Genomic DNA, 13,479 nt, shown 5'->3' with positions numbered 1-13,479 from the left:
AGAATATAATACTGGTCAACTTTGAGTTAGCTATGCCTGTATATACATGCCAGGGCTATCATTCATGAGGAATGTGATATCAGCAAATTATTTGAATTCTCTGAACCTCAAATATTGAGCTTCTTTCTTGGTAAATTTGACAGTGACAACTATTATAACTTGCAATTGGAAAGATGCCAAAAGAATGTTTCATATAAAACATTTCTAATAACTTCAGAGTGTGCTCAAAGAAAGCCCTTAGTTGACCACATACTATATTCTTTCCATTGGATAGGAAATGTCCCTGTGCCATCAAAGTATTATGTGGTTCACCAAAATATGCTGAACAGAGAAAAGGAAAGGAATGAGAAATTCCTTTAAAAACATAAATTTCTCTAGATTTTGAATTTGAAGTCGTCAGGTCTCTAGAAAAAGTAAAACTTTGTAAAGTGCCAGATTACATAATGATACTTCTGCATTAAGTCCATTTTGGTAAAATTAAATAGTCATTTTAAAAATATGGTATGAAGCAAAATAATGAGAAATCCATACTTACAAAAGTCTAATTAAGACGGGTTTTTAACCACTGTCTCCACATCTCCATATGGAGATGATAGACTTTCCTTGGATCAATCGAAGTACAAATGATAAGGAAATCTGGTGATGGGAATGAGATAACTGAAGAGAATTTGAAGGCTGTTGAATGGGTGGATCACTTCCTGAGTCAACAAATAATTGATGGAATAATCGTTTATTAAGTGCCTTAAATGGTATAGGTATAGTTTAGATACATTGCCATATCACTGTGTTATGGTTCAGATTATCCCCACCAAACTCCAATTAGTGCCATATTAATTTTTAAAATATTGTTTTATTGTAAAAATGCTGTACAAAGTGTTTACAGTTACATGAATGAGGTAATGAGTACATTTCTTGGCTTTCATTGTTACCCCTCCTTTCTTTTTCTCCTACTGCTCCTTCCCCACCCCCAAGTTGTAAAATTCATTTTCAACATAGTGTCTTGTGAGTATCATCGTTGCAATGGGACATCTTGTGTCCTTGTTTCAGCATTTTGTTATTCCCCTTCTCCTACTCAAATTAGACAAATGTATATATAAGATGCAGGGTACCAAAATCAAATACAATGATAACAAGGGATATGTTAAGTTAAAAAAATTCTTGCTACAAACTGGTGACTCAAGCCTCTAATCCTAGTACTCAGGAGGCTGAAATATGAGCATAGCAGTTTGAAACCAACCCAGGCAGATAAGTCCATGAGACTCTTAATCTCCAATAAACTGCTCAGGAGAAGCTAGAAGTAGTGCTCTGGTAGAGCACTAACCTTCAGTAAAAAAAAAAAAAATGGCTCAGGGACAGTGCCCAAGCCCTGAGTTCAAGCCCCCAAGGATGAGCAAATAAAAAAATCTTGAAGCTCTCAGAAAAGGTTCCTATGCTTGATCATGAAATCCGATGTAGGTAGGACAGAGAATTAACCAGGTCCTTTGAATTACATTCTTACACTCTGAATGACTTCTTTCACCAAGGAAACAAAGGAAAAGGAAAAAGTCCAAGCCTGTTTCACAGAGGTTGTTATAAAATTTAAGGGGTAACATGTTTATAAGAAATGTACTTACTACCTTACTTATGTAACTGTAACCTCTCTGTACATCACCTTGACAAGGAAAAAAAAAAGAAAAATATCTCAATAAGTGAGTTTAAAAGCAAACAGTTTGGATTATAATTGCTGATCCATTCCTGAGAGAAATACCCATAGAATATCATAAAATACATCCAGAGAACCTACTTTTAAAGTATACTAAGTAGGTAGGTTTCATTAGGTAGCCGATGAAGAGAACACCATGTGCTATTCAGGTAGGAATAGAAGTTTATTTATGGAACTGTTGCCCCTGCCTTGCATGGTGGAGAGGCATGGCGGAAAGGGGAGCCCACCCCCAGGCTAGGACTTATTTTGGCCAGGGACAGGAAGAGGTGTGGCCAGGTGGGGGAAGGTGTGGCCACACTGGATCTGGATGTGACCTCAGAGCCTGGGACTGGCCTATGGTCGGATGGAAGGCTAGGGGCAGCCCAGGATGTGACCTAGCAGGAGGGGAAGATGACTGCTTCCAGGTGTGCTAGTTACCTAGGTAACAGATACTGAGTGGAAACTTAGCTAAGAGGTAGGGAGGTGTCTGCATTGGGCCTTCTTGGCCCGGGGCCAACCTTACACTATTATTGTTAGATTCTCTCTTGGTGAGCAAGAATAAATAAGAGCAAAAAATATTTACAGTTAAATAAATTTAAAACTCACTGCTTATCCTCCTACTGGTTTGCAAATTTGCAGTGTAACTTGGTAATAACTACCCAGACTTGCACTAAAATCAAATGTTTAATTGCATTTAACTAAATATTATTAAAAATAACTGATCATGGAATCATTTAAGAACAATAATAATCACATTACAGCTCATATTTCATAGGAAAAGAAACTTCAGAAATGCTCAGTTCAAAGCTAATTACATTATGGATATTATTATGATGCACTCAAAATTATCACTAAATGAAGCAAGCATATTGTAATTATAACTGTGTTAAGATGTATGGTAACATATAAACAGCAACAAAAGCTTTAAAACAGTGATATGTTGTGAAGGTACATGGGAGTAACGAGTCTTAATCCCATAGTTACCATAAATATGAGGTCAAGTAGAAACCATCAGCATCAGGGAACATTTATCATGGTACCTAAGTTGTTCTGGGGAGAAATAAAGGGCAAATAAATGTGCAAATTTAGCTGTGGTACCCACACACTTCCTTCCCCATTTCCTATCCTTTGATCATCAGACTGGCTTGTGTTCACTCAGCTGACAAGCTGAGTGTTCATTGACAATTGAGGTTCTGTTATTTGGGCAACATCATACTAACCTCTGGAAACATGAATATAATACTCACTCTTTATCTTTGCAAAAAACAAAATACAGTCTAGCAGAAGAAAGACAGAGTTGCCAAACCTTTCAGAATAAGATGAGAAATTCTATACTAGGGGTATCTACATGTCCTGGAAGCTTTCTAATGAAGGACAACTACTTCATCTTCCTTAAGTTAGGACAGTTTTTCCAGTGGTGTTGGTTGAGTGGCAAATACAGATAACAAACAGATGAGAGAAATAAAGGTGTTATTGTAGATAGATAGATAGATAGATGGATAGATAGATAGACAGATGTATGTGTGTGTATGACAGATAAATATTTTATAAACATACATAGTATAGTATGTATATAAAATATATGTTAGAAATATATGACAAATAGGTTTATATACATGTAATATATAGAGAATATATTATCTCATTATCTATCATAGATATCAACAGGAAATTCTTTCACAAATAGGCAGATTGATAAATAAGATAGATATAAAAGCATGAAACAAACAACATGGAACCAGGGGAAAGCTTAGAGCACCTAGCAAAAGCTTGATAGGACCAGTGTACACATTGAATCTTTTTGTGTGCATGTGACAACAAGCTGGTTCTAGAGTTGAGCATAAATTAAATTATACAAGGTCTTCCAAATTATAGGAAAAAGCAAGGGCTCTCATTCAAGACTTGAGGAAAATGTATGTGTGTGTGTGTGTGTGTGTGTTGTGTGTGTGTGTGTTGTGTGTGTGGGTGTGTGTGTTACTACTGAGGCCTGAACTCAGCTCCTGGGCACTATCTCTTAGTGCTTTGGCTCAACTTGTGCTTTACCAATCGATACACAGCTGTGTTCAACAAATTGTCCAAGGACATGACTTCAAATTGTAAAGACAATTAGAGTTCATATTTCTGCTCCCAGTATTGTGATGGATTTTTGTCTGTTGCTGTTAATCTCACATAGAGTAATGTTGAATGTAGGGAGACGTTATAACATAGAGAAAAGTCATGACCTTGCATACTTTTTGTCAAAATTACTTGGGTATGCTGAATTTGAAACTACTGATTATTCCTAAAGAATTTATGCTTGTAATTATGCCACAAGAACCTTCATTAAAAGAGACCTCAGTCTCCATCTCCAAGTCAGATAGATGCTTGAAATCAGCACTAAGTTTACAGTTGCCAATTATGACAGTATATAAATGGAAGATAAGAGAGGTCATTTCAAGAGGAAATTCTGGTAACAGTTGTCTGGATTGGGACTGGTTAGAAGAGTTTTACTTATCATTATTAATGTTTAACAAGAATTCAGAACACTTCCTCACACTAGTATATTTTATACATGGAAGGAATTCTTGCTTCTGCTCTATAAGTGCTTATAATCTATTATTTAGAAGTGTTTTTGAAATTTTTGTGATGATAAAGCCACAGGGAAGTGGAATCTCTACTAAAATACTCTAGGCATGAAATTCAGGACATATTCTTCTTCTCTTTAAGCATATTGATTTGGTTTTTGTCCAATGATTATTTTTTTAACCCTAATAAATGGGTCAAATTATGACCTTAACAATGGCTAGTCATAATAAAATACATGTGTATAATTTTACAAAGAGAATATAATAATTTTATGTGCATAATAAATTTAAAAGTCACTGCTTATCCTTCTTGCTTGCAAATTTTCAGTGTACCTTAGTAATTATTAAATATTTCAAATATTTTATTTTGCTCACATTACTTATCTACAAATGAGATTTAGACTTATAATAGAATTTGATTACAAGCCAGCTTGTAATCAAAGGTGTTTGGCTGCAGTAATATGGTGTGTGTAGAAATTAGTTGTGGCATTTAATAACAGCCTTTTGGCTTCAGATCCAGACATGCTGATTTATGAAATCTGGGATGAATCTTAAGAATATGTAAAAATATTTTTAATTTCTAATCGATAGATTTTAATTATATACATGAATTTATGGGTTGTGCATTTTATGTGTGCAAAATGTAATGATCAGATTAGGATAATTGGCATATCGTCAGCTCAATCAGTTATTTTTTTTTTCTGTTAGGACTATCCTAAGACTCGAATGCTAGATAATTGCAAATAAGAAATCAGAAGGTACACTCTTCACAATTTGATCATGTCACTTAAACAAAAGTGTCCTTTGTTACAAACATTAAAAAAAACAAGATTTAATGAGAGACATTATTTATTCTTCTTGAATCTTCTTTTCTCAACACAGATAAATCAACATTATCAAATTATCACTTTGGTGACAATATGAAATTTGTTCCCTTGAAGCGTTCCATCAAAGTGGCAATGAAAAAAAAGTCATGATCACAAAGGCTGGATCAGAATTCTACTGAAGAGTTACCAAAACAAAATCACAGACAAGATGGAAGCCCATGGCCAGGAATGCTGAATAGTGACAGCTGTGAAAAAATTGAATCTGAGAAATTTAAGAACATAGATTGCCAATGCCAAAAATGTTGAAAGCCTTTATTTTAGGTATGCAGAGAGAAAATCACTCCTCAAATGCTTCTTAAAGAACATACAACCACCTCAAGAGAAAATTTTACTATAACTTAATTATTCCAGACCAGTTGCTTTGGTTCTGCAACCTTAAGACAACTGGTAAAAGGCAGTAGTGAGGAGTATTGCTCTCTTAGGATTATCAGAGAGCATCAATGAGTTTATATAACTGGAATGCTGAACAGATTCTATCACAGGTTGAGCAATTAGGCTCTTAGTACTTTGATGATATTTTCAATATGTTGCTATTTAAAATGATATTGAAGGCATTTTTAAAGGAAAGAGTATAAAAGTTCTAATATTAAGCAACAGAAGGCAAATTCCATGGATACCTCACATTAAGCAGTTGAGATCATTAAGCAGTTGCAATGAGACTTTGATGAACAGACAGCAAGTGTATTCGTTTCTTGGTTTGCTGGAGTTGAAAATGTCAAACTCATTTTCTAAAGTTTTGTGAGATTTATTGACCCTTTCTCTTGAACTTAGTTAGATGTTCCAAGTCATAATAGAAAACATGAATTTGTTGACATTTTTATTTATAAAATCTATTTTTAGTTTGCAGCCATTAGGGTGTTTTATTTCAGAATCAAGAATTTCCCATGTATAGACAGATACCTTCATGTGTTTATTTCTCTAGTCTCTCAGTATTTTTGATAGAAAACATAACAATTTTTCTTTGCACATTAACAATTTTCTCCTATTTTAAAATTTCATTTTAAAATCAATGTGCGTTAATTAAGTGAAGGGCTTTTAGTGCAATATTTGCATGACATCATGTACTAGGGATTTATTCACATGAATATATCATTTTATTCCATCATTCCACTCCCTCCTCTCCTCTATCTACCTATCTATCTCTCTATCCCTCCATCTATCTATTTTTACCCACTGAGTATCATTTTTCCCCTTTGTTCTGTCAGCCTATATAGTTCCCCTTTTACATTTGTGTCTTATCATCATCATCATCATTAATTTAGCTCTACAGTCTGTAAATGAACCAAAACATGGTAGTTTTCTGAATTTGGCTTAGCTTGTTTAACATGATCTCCAGTTCCATATAACTTCTTAAAAATGACATATTTTCATTTTTCTTATGGCTAAATATACTTTATACCATATTTTCTATGTTTATTGGATGTTGGATATTGGGCACTTTATCTGATTACACTCTTTGTCTAGTGTAGACATAGCTGTAATAAAAAAGAGTGTGGAAATATCTCTCTTGAATATTGATTTACACTCCTTCACATATATCTCATTGTGTGGAATGGTATGGTCATGATTTAGATTTATTTTTTTAGTGTTTTGAAGAACCTCCCTACTGACTTCCATTGTGGCTGCACTAATCTACATTTTCATCAACAGTTTATTAGGGTGGGTATCTTTATTCTGCTAACCCCAGCCAGTATTTATGGTGTGTTTCTTGATAATTATTGTTCTGACTGGGTAAGATGGAATCTGAGGACAGTTTTGGTGTATCTTTCATTTGTATGAAAATTCTCTAATATGTTAATATGTATTCATGTGTTTATTAACCATTTACATTTATTTCTGAGAAATATGTGTCTAGTTTATTTGTACATTTATTAATTCAGTTACTTATCCTTTTATTGTCTTGTATATTCTGGATATTAATTCTTTATCAGTTAAATCATAAGTATTTTCTCCCATTTTGTGAGAACTGTCTCTTGATTCTGGCAATTGTTCATTTTAATGGATAGAAAAGTTTTAATTGCCTCAAAAGTCAGGAACAAGACAAAGATGTCTACTTTTTTCCACTTTTATTCAATATATATCACCAGAATTCCAGAGCCATAAAGTAAGAAAACGAAATAAAAGGCATTCAGATAGGAAAAGAAAAGCAAGATTAAAATACCTTTATTTCCGGATGATTTGATTCTATACATCAACTATTACTTATTTGCTTATTTATCAGTAATGGGGCTTAAACTCATGGCCTGGGAGCTGTCTCTGAGCTTTTCACTCAAGACTAGTGCTGTACCATGTTGAGCCACAACACCACTTTCAGTTTTCTGGTGGTTAATTGTAGATAAGAATCTCACAGACTTTTCTGACTTGGCTGGCTTTGAATCTTGATCCTTGGATCTCAGTCCCTAAAGCACTAAAACCAAAGAGGTAAAGATATTTGAAAAGAAACTGAACAATTTTGTAAAGGAAATTTAGGATGTTAGATGATGAAATAACCTCCCATGTTTATGGATTGATGGAATGATTATTGCCACATTATCAAAAGTAATCTACAGGTTCAATGCAGTCCCTTTTAAAATCTTCATTTCAGTCTTCACTGAAATTGAAAAATCTATCCTTAAATTCACGTGGAAATATAAAAAATTTCAAAAATTTGCAATAAATAAACAATTTGAAAAATTGCAAAACTAATTTTGAACAAAGCAATACAGGAGGCATTACAGAATTTGGTTACAGCCATGGTACTGCACAGAAACAAGCATAGAGATGAATCCAACCAAACAGAAAAACCTGAGTCGAACCACATAGCTGTGGCCAACTGATTTTTGACAAAGAAGCCAATAACATACATTGGGAAAAAGGGATAGCCTCTTCAACAAATGATGTTGAAAAATTAGTTATCTATATGTCAAAGACTGAAACTAGAATCTTACTTTTGTTTCTGTTCAAAAATCAACCCCCAAATGAACCTTAATGTGAGATGGGAAATTTTGAAACTACAGGAAAACTTTCTAAAAACTTTGACAGATATATGCTAGAGAACTAAAAGCAGGGATTGACAAGTGGGATTGCATCAATTTATTATTTATACTTATTTTGAATACATTTACAATGTACTTATTATCTGCTAAACACTTTCCCAAGGACTTTTCAAGTACTAGTAGATTTATTTCCTACAATATCCCTAGGAGGGAAGCACTTTTTAGCTCTTGTTTTATAGATGAAGTGTTGTAATTCAGGTACAGGGTTTTATATCATTTACCTAAGATCATTGATGTATTTTTGGGTTGCAGACCTTAATACTTTGATTCTAGAAACCATTATCTCAACTACAATACCATCTCATCTTTCTAACCTTGACAAAGCTATAGGACAGATAACAATTGTGTTAGACAGATTCCCATTCTATAACTATTTGTTGCTTAATCTGTTTCCTCAAGAGAATCTACCTTTTCACCCTCTTAATGTAGGACTTTCTCTCACTAATGAGATAAAAACAGAAGTAGAATATGTCCCTCCTGGATATAAATATTTAAGAGCTTTACTCAACTCTGCTCAATCCTTGCCTGTCTGTGATGAACTTAGAACCACATGTGGATGAGCAGTGTCATAAAGTCAACATGGTTTGGAACACAGTCACCATGTAGACAACAATTTACCCTGGAAAGGTGCCCAATATAATTTGCACAAAACAGAAATACATGTTTGGAATGTTAAACCACTGAAATTATGCTGTTTTTTTCCTTCTGCACTCATGATGAAACAAGCTGATTCTCATTTTGCCTCCCAGGGATTATTTTGGCAATGTCTAAAGACAGTTTTGCTTGTCACCACTGGTGGAAGTGTGCATCTTGCTAGTTTCTTGTGAATCAAGACCAGGGATATAGCCACACATTTCACAATGTATGGAGTACTCTAAACACACATACAAACATATATATATATATATATATATATATATATATATATATACACACACACACACATACTCATCTGCTGCAAAGTTAAGAAATTGTCCATCTTAATGTATCTCTTGATAGCTCTCTCTCTGATCTAGTTATCTTAAAATACCTTTTGCTTCCTAGTGAGCATAAGAATGTGTAAGGCAGCTATAATAGAGGTCATCTGTGGTGATTAGGTCTTCAGAGGTCACACTAGATTGAAATTGTACCTTTAGCTACACATTTTATATTTGCTGTACAAGAGGAAACCTGATAAAGCTTACCCATGTAATTTCCACAAAACTTTACTTCATAAACAAAGCATTTATCATCTCTGCTCAAAAAATAAAAATCCTTATGTGCTTTCCATTTAAAGTCTGCAGAGTTTTCTTCTAAAAAACAGTCTAGCTCTTGTAAGACTTTGAAGACCTTGCAAGAATGTAAATTATCAGTCATCAGTACAAACACACTAGGTTAAGTAATGCTGGCAGTCGTGGGGGGGTGTATTTCCTCCTGTGACTGACTCTTGTCAATTATAATTAGGCATGTAAATTACTGTGCTTGAAAGAGAACGATTTTTATTTTTCTGAAAAGGAAATCTATGCCATGCTCTGTGGCACTTGGGGATTGTCTGATCCTCATTGTTCTAAAGAGGTTACAGAACGCCTATGTTGCAGAAGTCAATGGCTTCTATGAAAAAATAGAAAAAAAATTAGCCACTGTCTTTGGGATCAACCCAAAGGACATGCTCTTGACTTAACAAGTCTTGAACTATACTCAGAAATACACCATGAAATTCTGCCTTCATAGCTTAGAAAAATTACAAGTCTAAGATTTTCACATTTCAAGAATAGGGCTTGACAAACTTCTGCTAAGGGCAAGGTTGGAGTTATCTTAGAATTTGTAGGCTAAATTGAACCATGTTGAACCATAGTTGAACCATGTAACCATATTGCTTTCATATAAAAGCAGTCATAGAAACCTAGTAAACTGGAGGCTGAGAAGATTCTCCAATAAAAGTTGATATAAAAAATTAGATGTTGCTGGGCATAGTGGCCTGTCATCCTAGCTACTCAGGAAGTTGAGATCTGAGGATCACTGTTCAAAGCCAGCCCTCGCAAGAAAGGCCCTGAGACTCTTATCTCCAATAAACCACTCAAAAAACTGGAAGTGGCACTGTGGCTCAAGTGGTAAAAGGCTCATCCTGAGCTGAAGAGCTCAGAGACAGTGCCCAGACCCAAAGTTCAAGCCCCATGACCAACAAGAAATAAATAAATACTGCATTAGATTTGATTCCAGAGCAGTGTTTTGTTTTGCTCATGCTTACTTTGGAGAATTCTATTATCATGGATCTGATTATTCCATCAACCCAGGCTGGTTTCTGTCAAAATAACCTCTACTATTTGGATGTTGACTGTTAATTCAACTTTCCAATAAAGTAAAGTATTGTAAGCTGCTTTCATTCTTTTATTCAAAGCCTCATTGGGAAGTTACTCTTGGGTCTACTGTGAAATTTCCCTGCAATGCATGTGAGTATCTCAAATATACAATAGGAAACACCTGGAGGAAGAAATGAAACATATGATTCTGTGGAAACAATAGCCCATGTGGTGGAGGCTGAAAGCATTGTTGACATTGAAGAGAAAAAAGTTCAGGATGAAAACATCTTTTGAGAAAATAAAAACTAAACATAAATTATTTCTTTGTGTCTGCTTCTCAAATACATTGAAGGAAATAAGTTTAGCCTTCATTTGAAAGTCTTATAATCTTTGCATTTTCTTCCTTTACTTCTGCATCTTCCCAAACATTCTTTTTTTTTAATTTCTAGAAGAAAAAATATCCACGGGATGGGAAGGTGGCTCAGGGGTATAGTGCTTGCCTTGCATGCATGAGGTCCTGGGTTCAATTCCTCAGCACCACATATGCAGAAAAAGTGGCACTATGGCTCAAGTGGTAGAGTGCTAGCCTTGAGCTGAAGAGTTGAGGGATAGTGCCTAGGCCCAGAGTTCAGGCCCACAACCAACAAAAAAAAAGAAAGAAAGAAAGAAAGAAAGAAAGAAAGAAAGAAAGAAAGAAAAAAACAAAGAAAGAAAGAAAGGAAAAGAAAAAGAAAAAAAATCCAAACACAAAACTCTATTTAGCCATATTCCACACAGCTTTGTATTCAGATATTTTCTACCATTATTTAACTATATTTCAATTTTTGCGTTCTATATTTTTCCAGCGTTTTATTCTTTCCTCATTAAAAGGAAACAGAGCAAGGACCTGGAAGGTCAGACGTAGAAGGATCACAGTCAAAATATCCATGCAAAAAGCCAGCTGGAAGTGTAGCTCAAATGGTAGAGCAATAGCTCTGAGTAAACAACTGAGCAATAGTGAAGTTTTCAAATTCAAGGCCAGTACTGGAGGAAAAAAAAGAAAAAGGGGGGGGTGGAGGAAGAAAGGAAGGCAGGCAGGCAGGCAGGAAGGCAGGAAGGCAGGAAGGCAGGCAGGAAAGAAGGCAGGAAGGCAGGAAAGCAGGAAGGCAGGAAGGCAGGAAGGCAGGCAGGCAGGCAGGCAGGCAGGCAGGCAGGCAGGAAGGAAGGAAGGAAGGAAGGAAGGAAGGAAGGAAGGAAGGAAGAAAGGAAGGAAGGAAGGAAGGAAGGCAAGCAAGCAGGCAGAATACAGCAATGGTAAAAGGCTTCTGGATGAAATAATAGATAAGAAGGGTATAGAATAGAAGGGACAAAACTGATTCCACTCTGGAGAACACAGGAGAGAGGACTTTCAACACTTGCTCATGAATATCATTGTTTCATACTAACCTGTGTTTGTTGAAGTCCCCTAATAGATATTCATTTCACTTAGATTTTTTTAAAATTCTTTATTATTATTGTAAAGGTGATGTACAGAAGGGTTTTGGTTATGCAAGTCAGTTAAAGATTACATTTCTTTTTTTTGGGGGGGTCCAGTCATGGGGCCTGAACTCTGGGCCTGGGTGCTGTCCCTCAGCTCTTCAGCTCAAGGCTAGTGCTCTACCACTTGAGCCACAGCACCACTTCCAGCTTTTTTCTTTCTTTTTTTGCTTATGTGGTGCTGAGGAATCGAACCAGGGCCTCAGACATGCAAGGCAAGCACTCTACCACTGAGCCCCCTTCCCAGCCCCTACATTTCTTTTTGAACAATGTCACTCTTCCCTTGCTCTCTCCCAGTTTTTTCTCTTGTCCCCATCCACAATTCTGTTTTCAACATAGTGTCTAGTATCACTGCTGCATTTGTTCACCCTTTGTTCCTCCATTTCTGTGCCTCCCCTTACATTCCCCCAAACAGAAAAATGAACACAAGAAAATGAAATCAGAAACATCCATAAAGGAAAAAAATAACCCATTGTTTCCACTTCCTGGAGTTCATTTTGGTAAATATTATTTCATATGATCATATGCCTATAGCTGTTGGACCTATGTGATCCTTGTCTAAGAATATCCTCCTTTAGTCTCACTCTCTGTGAATGTCTAGAGAACTGTATAATTTATCATATCTCAGTGTGCTATATTTTCTCTTACCATCCAATGTGTTACTTGTAGATTTTTAGGAACATTCTAGTTACCATGAATAAGATAAACCACACAATCTATGCTTCTCTTTATTTGGCTTACTTTGCTTGATATAATTTTTTCTGAGTCTTTATTTTCTTACAAATGGTATAATATCATTCTTTCTGATTGGTGAGTGTATACTTAGAGCTCAAAAAATTAAACCTTCTCCATATAAACTCTCAAACTAACAACTCAATTAATAATGGGCTAAAGAATTAAAGATTTCTCAGAAGAGTTAAGAATGGTCAATAGATACAATAGTTAAGAATGGCCATAGAATAAATGTCAATCAAAATAATGTTGAGCTTTCACCTCACCCCAGTTAGAATGGCCATTATACTAATGGTAACAAATGCTGTTGGAGATGTGGCCAAAAGGGAACTAGATTACACTGTTGGTGGGAGTACAAACTTGTTCAACTGCTATGGAAAGTAGTATGTAGGTTCCTTTAAAGACTAAACATAGAGCTTCCCTGTGATCCAACAATTCCGTTCCTGAGCATTTATCCAAGAGAGCACAAGGCCACCCTTATGCTACCAGTACAACTATGTGCATTGCAGCATTGTTTACCATAACCAAGATAATGGAACCAACACTCAGTGGATGAATGGATCAGGAAAATATAGTATTTAGACACAATTGACTATACATTTTGGAGCACCACGTGGCAAAGTATTGCATGTCTGGCTGAATAGGTAATAGCATTATCTAACTACCAGTTGGAAATTTATTTGAACTTTTTTTCAGTTCAAATCAAGTGATTCAACGTACCTTTTGCTATGGTAAGAGTTCCTTGTCACCTAAATATCAGTTCAAATAGTTAGATTTAATCACTCT

This window comes from Dipodomys ordii, unplaced genomic scaffold (assembly GCF_000151885.1).
Source record: "Dipodomys ordii isolate 6190 unplaced genomic scaffold, Dord_2.0 Scaffold7, whole genome shotgun sequence".
In the NCBI taxonomy this organism is placed as follows: Eukaryota; Metazoa; Chordata; class Mammalia; order Rodentia; family Heteromyidae; genus Dipodomys; species Dipodomys ordii.
This window is presented reverse-complemented; position numbering follows the sequence as displayed.